The sequence below is a fragment of the Suncus etruscus genome, chromosome X, assembly GCF_024139225.1.
Source record: "Suncus etruscus isolate mSunEtr1 chromosome X, mSunEtr1.pri.cur, whole genome shotgun sequence".
Taxonomy (NCBI): domain Eukaryota; kingdom Metazoa; phylum Chordata; class Mammalia; order Eulipotyphla; family Soricidae; genus Suncus; species Suncus etruscus.
In genome coordinates this window covers 71,029,513-71,041,090 of record NC_064868.1, presented here as the reverse complement: position 1 = coordinate 71,041,090, position 11,578 = coordinate 71,029,513, and positions in this window count along the sequence as shown.

Genomic DNA, 11,578 nt, shown 5'->3' with positions numbered 1-11,578 from the left:
TTCAATAGCTCTTTAAAATTATATTTTTTATCATTTTAAATTTTAAATTCACCTAAATTTTAGTTACTTTTGTTCAATCACAGTGTTAGTCTGAATTTCCAGTTACATGTATTGTAGAACAGTTGTTAATTGTTTTACCCAATTTTCATAAATTATAATTGACATATTACACTGTATTAGTTTAAGGTATATAGCATAATAATTATATTTGTCATATTATATATACAAAGTATACAACATAATGATTGCATGTATTTTGTTTTGTTTTGGTTTGGTTTTTTTGGGGGGTCACACTTAGTGCTACTCAGGGGTTATTCCTGGCTCAGTGCTCAGGAATCACTTGTGGCAGGCTCTAAGGAGCATATGGGACATGAGGAATTGAACCCAGGTTGGTCACGTTCAAGGCAAACACCCTACACTCTATACCAGGGGTGGCGAATAAGTTCGACACAAAGAGCCAAAATTTTAAACTGTGAGAGTCAGAGAGCCACACCACACAGTGATCTGCCAAAACAAACACTCACACAAAAGCATATAATTTAACAATAATATATTAAACACATATTGCATTTTGCCATTTTGAGTGAGGGTAAAAATCCTGTTCGCCACCCCTTCTCTATACTATTGCTCTGGCCCCTGATTACATGCATTTTATAATAGTAAAAGATTGTCATCTGTCATGAAAATAATTAAATTATTTTTTCTTTTTATATAATAATAAATTTTAGTTTGACCAAAGTGGATTACATATCTTTCACAGTAATATTTTAGGTACATATTAACATCAGGGGAATTCCCATCACCAAAGTTGTCCTCCCTTCACCCCCATTCCTAGCTTGATCCCATATCCCTCTCCCTTACCCAAGGGGCTGCAGTATAAGTGGTCCCCTCTGTGTCTAGCTTGTTGTAGATTGGGTATTCTTTTGTCATTGGCTTTGGATTTGGTGTTTAAATCCGATCATTTTTATTACTACTTAGTGATCATACAACTGTTTGGTATTGGTAGCCTCCATTATTTTCCCCTCGATTTGAGAGGTGGAATATAGTTCAAGTTATGCGGTTTTGTTTGAAGAAAAGAAAAGCAATAAAATGGAGTAAAAATCAAGCATGCCGAAAATGGGCAGAGTCCTTAGAGGCTCTCAACATTCGATTGAGAGAAGAAAGGGAAAAAGGAAGAGAAACACCACTACAATACAAAAAGAAAAGTCAAACAAAAATCCAATGAGCACTACAGCAATAAATACAAGCAGCACATAATAAACACAGTCCTGAAATAAAAACAAAACAGAGCGTAAAAACTGAAAACAACAACATAATAAAACCAAAAATAAATAAATCATAAATTTTTATTTTATGCTGATTCTTTTTGTTCCTACATAGGCACAGTAAATATTGGGGAAATTAGAAAGGGAATTCCCTTGGCCTAAGAGATACAGGGTCTCTCTGCCCTTGAAGTATACTGTCATGCGAATAACTACAGACTCTTTACATGTTCATTTATTCTCCCCTTGGTCCTTTTGTGGTGCGTGGAATATTTCTGCTCTGTCATGGGTGATAAAATTATACCTCTGTATCTAGAGATCTTGGTATCTACACAGGTCAAGGGATGGAACTTATGAAGTCTTTCTTACGGATCTAGAAGCTCTGTTTCTTCACTGTCGTTTTAATCAGTCTTCTGTAGTTGGTGGTCTTGGTTATTGTGCTGATCCTAGGATGAAGCTTGGGATAGAGTCTTCCGTTATGTTTCCAGAAGACCTGTTCAGTTGAAGTTGTCTCAGTCAGACCTCTGACTTAGAGATCTTGGTTGTTGTACAGATCGTAGGCCAAAACCTAGACTAGGCTTTTTATTGGCCCCAGGATACATTCTGTCCAGTCATGGTTGTCACAGTCATCTGTAGATAGCGATCTTGGTTTTTGCACAGATCGAAGGATGTCAAGTCTTCTGATTTTGTCTTATAGTTATTTGGTGAGGTAAGATAACCTGCTCTTAGATCAAGTTGTTACCATTTCCTCATTGTCAGGATATCATATCAAAACTGGCACATATTTGTGCCAGAGCAATATTAAGGATGTCCCAGTGGGGGTTTGGTTCCTGGAACTGTTGTGGAGAACTGTGTCATTTTTATGTCTGGGATCCAGGATTCAAGCTTGGACAGCTGCTGTCTAATCACCTGGAGTCTAAGTTGGATTCAAATGACATATGTTAAAGGTGGGAGGTGCCCCTGTATTGTAAAAAAGTACGAGTTCTTATCCCTAGTAGATAAGAACTTGTTTTTATACATAAAATTTCCCTCTTTTTTTAGTATGCCTTTGCAGGAAGAGATAGTGCTACATTATATTGCTGGTGCATTTGGGGGTGGAAAGAGAAGAAAACAGAAACAAGACAATATAGATATTCACATATATATAAAGAAAAGAGAATTTTTAAAATGAATTAAAAGAGTAATTAAAGGGGTCGGGAAGGTGGCACTAGAGGTAAGGTGTCTGCCTTGCAAGCGCTAGCGTAGGGCGGACCATGGTTCTATCCCCCGGCGTCCCATATGTTCCCCCCCAAGCGAGGAGCGATTTCTGAGCTCATAGCCAGGAGTAACCCCTGAGAGTCAAACGGGTATGCCCCCCCACCAAAAAAAAAGAGTAATTAAAGGAACAAAGTGATGCAGGAGACTACCTTACTTTGGGGGAAAAACAGGCTAAGAGGTAGTATTATTTAGTTCTTAAACTTATGAAGGAAGTATAGACTTCTCCATTAAATTCTATCCTTTTGACAAGTTTCAAATGTTTGTTATGGTCTTGTTAACTATAATGGTTACCAATTACATATTTCATCCGAAAATTGACTTATAACTTTGCCTTCATTTTCTTTGGGCATTTTCTTCTTTTTTTATTTTTATCAGAAAGGGTATGTTTTTATTTTTTAGGAGATATTGGATCTCCCATATGCTCCTCTGGAGGCCTGAGGATATTATTTTTAAAATAATATCTTTATTTAAGCATCATGATTACAAACATATTTTAGTTGGGTTTCAGTCATAAAAAGAACACCCCACTTAACCAGTGCAACATTCCCACCACCAGTTCCCCCATCCCCCTCTCTCTTTGGCAACCACTAAACTGTTCTCTGTTTCTATATATTTGGTTTTCTTAGATTGTTCATGTAACTTAAATTATAGACTACTTGTTTTTTTCTCTGACTTAGTTTACTTAGACTATTTTATAATATTTTGTTTTGAACTGATGACTCCCTAACTTTGAACACTTTTTTAGCCTTTATGTTTTGTTATTTAAGTATTTGGGTAGGGGCCAGAGCAATAGTATAGCAAGAAGGACTTGTCCTCAGCTGACCCCAGTTTAATCCCCAAATCTCCATTCCCACAGCATTACCAGGAGTAATCCCTAAGCACATAGCAAGAAGTAATCCCTGAGTATCACCAGGTATAGCATAGAAAAAAAATAGGGTAATATTTTTTATAATAGTGTTAAAAGTTTGAGTTGGAGAGATATTACAGGGGTTAAGGCACTTGCCTTGGTTTGATCCCACTGACCCTGATTTCATATTAGTACCACATATATTCCCCTACCAACCACAGGGTTAACTCCTGCAAACAAAGCCACAGATAGCCCTTGATTATGATATTAATTTACAAAGTTAAAACACCCCCAATCGCCATCAAATTACTCATTATCACTGTCCTTATGTCACCTTTAATCTTATCTTTATTCTTCCTGTTTGTTAGTTTTGTCAATTATATCTTTATTCTTTTGTTTATTAAGTTCCTTTGATAACCACAAATATTTCCCTAAATCTGACATTTTTGATTTAGAAGTCTATTCAGTCTGATTATTTTATTCAAGAGTACCTTTTATTATTTTTTTGTTTGTTTTTTGTTTTTTGGGCCACACACGTTTGATGCTCGGGGGTTACTCCTGGCTAAGTGCTCAGAAATTGCCCCTGGCTTGCGGGGACCATATGGGACGCCGGGGGATTGAACCGCAGTCCTTCCTTGGCTAGCGCTTGCAAGGCAGACACCTTACCTTTAGCGCCACCTCGCCGGCCCCAGTCAAGAGTACTTTTTATGTGGTATTTTTCCCAATAATATATGATCTTGAGGATTCTAGTCTTTTATCTCCTTGTAATGTTAAGTGTGATCACTGAGCTTGAGTATTGCCAGATTGATTATGAAGTATCTTGTGTGCTTTCCACTCAGTGACTTACAAAGTCTGTATACAGTTACAAAATAATGATGGCCTAATTCTTATATCATCTCCATTCATTACCTGGAATTCTAGAACAGAAACTTATTCTTACTGATTTTTAGGTGGTACATAACTATAGTTCACAGGAAGGGAAGAATTAATGTGTTCCTTTTGCCACATCTGGAAATGTTCAGGGCTTACTACTGTCTTTGTGATCAAGGATAACTTTTGGCAGTCCTCAGTGGTGCATATGCTGTACTAGGGAAAGAACCAGGGCAACTATGTGCAGGGCAAGTGCCTTAATCTCTATACTATTTCTCTAGTCCTAAGTGTATAATATTTTTAGGGCCACTGATACACAGGGTTTTCTCTTTGTTCTTCAATTATGGACCACTCCCGGTGGGCTCAGAGATACAAGGGATTGAACCTGGATCAGCAACATGCAAGGCAAATGCTTTACTCATTTTACTATTGCTCCAGCCCCTAGATGTGTAATTCTATGCATTATGTGTACTTTTCAAAATAATTATATATTCCCTTACAATCTTCCATTGGCAAATGATAAATTGTATTTTTGTTTTTGTGTACTTTTAATTTTTAATATCTTAATTTCAACACCATGTTTAAAAACATGATTGTAGTTGGGTTTCAGTTATAAAAATCACACCCCTTTCACCAGTGCAACATTCCCAGAACCAGTGGCCCCATATCCCTCCCACACCTGTATTCTTAGTGCAGTTATTTTTTTTGTAGTGAGCTATATATGGTGAGCCAGTCCCTCTGGTCCTGATCTCTGGGAATTATTTCAATACTGTCTTTTATTTTTCTTAAAACCCATAATTGAGTGAGACTATTCTGAGGCTATCTCTTTCCCTCTGACTTATTTCACTCATCATAGTAGATTCCATGTACATCCATGTAGGTAAAACATTCCATGAAAGACTAAAGGCATCTTTATGGAGTAATCAGCACTCTCCGAACAAGTGAAAGCAGAGATAAACAGATGGAAATATATTCAACTGAGAAGCTTCTGCACCTCAAAGGGAATAGTGCCCAGGATACAAGAGCCACCCACTGAGTGGGAGAAACTATTCACCCAATACCCATCAGATAAGTGGCTAATATCCAAAATATACATGGCACTGACAGAATTTTACAAGAAAAAACCCAATCCCATCAAAAAATGGGGCGAAGAAATGAACAGACACTATGACAAAGAAGGAATACAAATGGCCAAAAGGTACATGAAGAAATGCTCTACATCACTAATCATCAGGGAGATGCAAATCAAAACAACTATGAGGTACCGTCTCACCACAGAGATTGGCGCACATCACAAAGAAAGAGAACAAGGGGTGCTGGCGGAATATGGAGAGAAAGGTACTCTTATTCAATACTGGTGGAAAAGTCATCTAGTCCAACCTTTATGGAAAGCTATATGGAGATTCCTCCAAAAGCTGGAAATTGAGCTCCCATACGATCCAGCTATAACACTCCTAGGGATATACCCTAGGAATATAAAAATACAATACAAAAATCTCTTCTTCACACCTATTTTCATCGCCTCGCTACTTACATTAGCCAGACTCTGGAAACAACCAACATATACATAATAGAATATTATGCAGCCATCAGGAGAGATGAATTCATGAAATTTTCCTATACATGGATGTACATGGAATCTATTATGCTGAGTGAAATAAGTCAGATGGTGTGGTTTGTGAAGTAAAGAGGAAGGAGTCTGCCCCTGCTATGTGACTACCAATCGGGAGAGGCTGTGCCTGTCACCTGTGCGTGTTTCTATACTGTTCTAGCTCCAGAATCTCTCCTGAGTGGGATGAGAACGGCCCAGCAAAATCCCTCTCCTACAGTTGCCCAGGCCAAAAAGCCAAGGAAGACTGAGTCTGTGAGTGAAAACTGGATATCAGTGGTAACTTGCAGAAATGTAGGTCCTTTGTCTGTGAAGTCAGGAGGGAGGAATCTGCCCCTGCTGTGTGATTACCATTTGTGCATGTTTCTCTACTGTTCTATCTTCTGAGACTCTCCTGAGTGGGCAGTGAAGAGCCCAGTAAAATCGCTTTTCTAGAGGCTCCAGAAGAGCACCACCACTCTGCTTTGCTGCAGTGCGCTTTTTCTGACGAATGAACCCCACCATAACACGCAGAAAATAAAATCAAACCACAAGAGTGACAATGGGGAAACCTCACAGTCAAACACCATGCATAAAATATCGATCATCCGCCTCCCAATTAGAGGGGGATATAATGGAGGTTCCATGACCAAACAGCTGTAATATCACTAAGTAGCAAGCTAGGTACAGAGGGGACTACTCATCCAATCAGCCCCAGGGGTGACGGTGGAGGATATGGGAGGCAGGACAGGAACGGAGGTGGAGGGAGGACAATTTGGTGATGGGAATTCCCTTGATTCAATGTTAATATGTACCTAAAATATTGCTGTGAAAGATACATAAGCCACTATAATTAAAATAAAATTATATTAAAAATATTAATCATCTGATTAACTTCTCAGATAAGGAGTTTAGAATAGGAATATAAATGATCCTCATGGAAATCAAAGAAAACATAGTTCTAGGTGAAAAGAACACAAAGACAGAAATCAGAAAACTCCAAACTGAAATAACAGTTCTGAAAAACACAGTAGCTGAACTGAAAAACTCAATGGAAAACCTCTCCAGCAGGGTAACTGCAGCTGAGGACAGAATCAGTGAACTGGAAGATCAAGTGCAGAACAAATCCTTTCAGCAGAGAGATTGGAACAGAACCTTAAGGCAAACTATCATACAATGAAAAATGTACTCAAAGAATGTGAACAGATAAAATAGAAGTCTTTGGTAAACTCAACAGAAACAACATAAAAATCGTTGGAGTCCCAGAAGCCCAGGAAGGGAATCCACAGGAGGAATCAACAGTCAAAGACATCATCACAGAGAAACTCCCAGAGCTAAAGACTGCATGCATTCAAATCCTGCATGCTTTAAGAGTACCAGCTAAAAGAGAACTGAAGAAAAACACCCCAAGACACATCCTAGTCACAATGATGAATCCTACAGATAGAGATAGGATACTGAAAGCAGCAAGATCAAAAAGGGAAATTATATTCATAGGAGCATCGATAAGATTTACAGCAGACAAGTCACAAGAAACTCTCAAGGCCAGAACACAGTGGTGGGATATTCTGACAAGACTCACATTCAGGTTTGAAGGAAGATACATAGCTTCAAGAATAAGCAGCAGCTCAGAAACTTTACAGATGCAAAACCAGCCTTAAAGGAAAAACTGAAAGGTCTACTTTAAGACAAGACAGATGAATAGACACACTAAACTTATACACATAGATGACATCAAATCCCATGACAATCATCTCCCTCAATGTCAATGGACTAAATGCACTAGTTAAGAGACACAGTGGTTAAATGGATCAAAAAGATGAATCCAACCTTCTGCTGCCTACAAGAAACACACCTGAATAGTCAGAACATAGACTCAAAATCAAAAGTTGGAAGAAAATAATCTAAGCAAAAAACAAGCTTAAAAAAAGCTGGCGTGACCATATTAATAACAGACAGCACAAACTATAGACTCAGAAATGTTGTAAGGGACAAAGATGGTCACTTTGTACTAATCAAGGGATATATGCAACAGGAAGAAATCACACTACTGAACATATATGCACCCAATGAGAGACCATCAAATTACCCAATACAATTATTTACAAATTTGAGAGAGGACATCAATAATAGCACAATAATTGTGGGAGACCTCAACACGGCCCTGTTAACGCTTGATGGGTCAGCCAGACTGAAACCCAACAAAATATACTAGCCCTGAAAAGAGAAATGGAAGAAAGAGGCCTAGTAGATATATATAGGACATTCCATCCCCAAAAACCTGTATACACATTCTTCTCCAATGAACATGGGTCATTCTCCAATATAGAACACATGCTGGCACATAACACATACCTCCCTAAATCAAAAGGATAGAAATTTTGCAGAGTACCTTCTCTGACCACAAGGCTCTGAAATTATATGTGAACTACAAAGGGATACAGAGAATAACATTAACAACTGGAAATTAACCAGCCTGCTACTGAACAACCAGCGAGTTCGAAAAAAAAATCAAAAAGGAAATCAAACTTTCCTGGAAATAAATGATAATGAAGACACAAACTACCAGAATCTATGTGACACAGCAAAAGCAGTACTGAGAGGAAAATTTATAGTTTTGCAAGCACACATCAGGAAGGAAGAAGGGACATACCTCAATAGCCTAATGATGCAGCTCATAAAATTAGAAAATGATCAACGAAGGAACCATAAATAGGGATACAGAAAGAAATATCAAAGCTTAGAGCAGGAATCAATGAAGTGGAAACCCAAAAACAATCCGAAAGATCAATGAAAGCAGTTGGTTCTTTGAAAAAATAAACAAGATTGATAGACCATTGGCAAAACACACAAAGAGAGAGATACTTGATAACCAATATAAGATATGAAAAGGGGGAGATCACTACAGATATTGCAGAGATTCAAATGGTAATCAGGGACTACTTTGAGAAACTCTATGCCACCAGATATGAGGATCTAGAAGAAATGGATAATCTCTTGGACTTATAACCTTCCACAGTTGAATAAGGCAGATGTAGCATATCTAAACACCCCCATCACCATTGAGGAAATTAAAATGGTAATCAAATGTCTGCCCCAAAGCAAAATCCCTGGCCCAGATGGATTCACGAAGGAATTCTTTCAAACCTTTCAAGAGGAACTACAACCAATCCTGGCCAGGCTCTTTCATGAAATTGACAAAATGGGAACCCTTCCAAACAACTGTTATGAAGCCAACATCACCTTGATACCAAAACCAGACAGAGATGCTGACCAATATTCCTGATGAACACAGATGCAAAGATCCTCAACAAAATCCTGAAAAATAGGATCCAATGCCTCATCAAGATCATTCACTATGATCAATTTGGTTTCATCCCAGGAATGCAAGGATGGTTTGACATCCATAAATCTATCAACAAAATGCACAACATCAACAACAATAAAAATAAAAATCACATGATCATATCAACAGATGGAGAGAAATCAATTGATAAAGTCCAACACCCATTCTAGATAAATAAAAAACTCTTCAACAAGATGGAATGAAAGAAAACTTTCTCAATATAGTTAAGGCTATCTACCAAAAGCCAATGGCAAATATCATCCTCAATGAAGGAAAACTAAAAGCCTTTCCTCTAAATTCTGGTACAAGACAGACTTTGGAAAAAATCAAGATGCCCTTCCACAGATGAATGGCTAAAGAAACAGTGGTACATATACACAATGGAATATTATGCAGCCATCAGGAGTGATGTAGTCATGAAATTTTCCTATACATGGATATACATTGAATCTATTATGCTGAGTTTAATAAGTCAGAGGGAGAGAGATAGATGCAGAATAGTTTCACAAATGTATGGGTTTTAAGAAAAATAAAAGACATTTTTGCAATAATCCTTAGAGACAAAGAGAGGAGGGCCAGAAGATCCAGCTCACGACATGAAGCTCACTACAAAGAGTGGTGAGTGCAAGTTAGAGAAATAACTACAGCTCCTTTCTCATCCTCCTCTGCTTCTCCCCCTCCTCCTCTCCTACTTCCCCCCTCTGCTCTTCCTTCCTCCTAACTTTCTCCTCTCCCTCCTCCTCTTTGTCCTCTCCTTTCTCTTCTTTCTCTTCATCTCCTCCACCTTTTCTCCCTTCTCTTTACTCCTCTCCCTCCTCCTCTTAACTTTTTCCTCCCCTCCCTCCTTCTCCTCTTCTCCTTTTCCCCTATTCTCTTCCAAGCAAATAAAGCAAAAAAAACCCAACAAAACAAACAAACAAACAAACAAAAAGATATAACTACATTGAGAACTACCATAAGAATATGAATGAATGAGGGAACTAGAAAGCCTGTCTAGAGTACAGGTGGGGTGGGGTGGTGAGGAGGGAGATTTGGGACATTGGTTATGGGAATGTTGCATTGGTGAAGTGGGGTGTTATTTACATGATTAAAACCCAACTAAGTCATATTTGTAATCAAGGTTTTTAAATAAAGATATATAAAAAAGTCAGAGGGAGAGAAATAGACGCAGAATAGTCTCCCTCATCTATGGGTTTTAAGAAAAATGAAAGAATTTTTGTAATAATCCTCAGAGAAAAAAAGGAGGGCTGGAAGGTTCAGCTCAAGACAGGAAGCTCACCACAAAGAGTGGTGAGTACAGTTAGAGAAATAACTACACTGAGAACTATCATAACAATGAACACGAATGAGGGAAATAGAAAGCCTTTCTAGAGTATAGGTGGGGGTGGGGTGGGGAGGAGGGAGATTTAGGACATCTGTGATAGGAATGTTGCACTGGTGAAGAAGCGTGTTCTTTACATGACCCAACTACAATCATATTTGTATACAAGGTGTTTAAATAAAGATATTAATAATAATAAAAACATTTTAAAAAGAGATTAGCCTAGAAGAAAGTTAATATTTTGCACATAACCAGGGGGCAGGATGTTTGAAAGCAGCTTCTTCTCATCTGGTGTTCAGTTGTGCTTAGATACTCCATTTTCTCCTTCTGGGTTAGACTCCTGGGATCTTCTCTGGAAGCTGCTGCAGGTTGGATGTCCTAGGTCCTAGAAAAAGGCATCTCCAGTAGAGGAAAGATGGTAGACATCAGTGTCTCTGAGACACTACCCAGAGGCTTCAGCTTTCTGCTCTTTACAGCCTGCTCTGTCCTGCTTGAGGGGCCCCTGCCACAATAGGTGGTGGAGCAGCTGAGTGAGGCCAGAGGATGGATCTACAGAAACTATGTTGATCGGGAGATATCGGCTACCTTTCACTGGCATTCCACTAGGTCTAGACACATTAGCAGCTTTTGGATCCCTCTTTCCTTTTACTTCAAAATCCACAGTCTCCCCATCTCCAAATGCTACACAGAAACTTCCTGGGATTGTTTCTCTTAATAGCTGTCCAGTGAACAAAGACATCTTCTTTGGTGTCATTTCTGTTGATAAATCCATAACTATTCTGAACTTTGAATGATCTGATAAATTCTCAGCACCAGCATGTCTACCTGACTCAGTGCTCGGGGCATGAGGTATTTCTGGTTGAGCTTTTTTCAGACTCTGAGTCTACAGAGACAGTATCTGGCTCATCCTTTTTATTTGACCTTCACAACTTTGCACTGGCCACACCTAGGTAACCCTGATGTTACAGGGAGATCATAAAGGCAGGTTGGCCTGAACATATTGGACATAGTCTAGAAATGAATAGAACTGTCTTGGCACTTATTTGCCATAGGATGAGATAACATGCTAACTTGATGGTAAAAACTG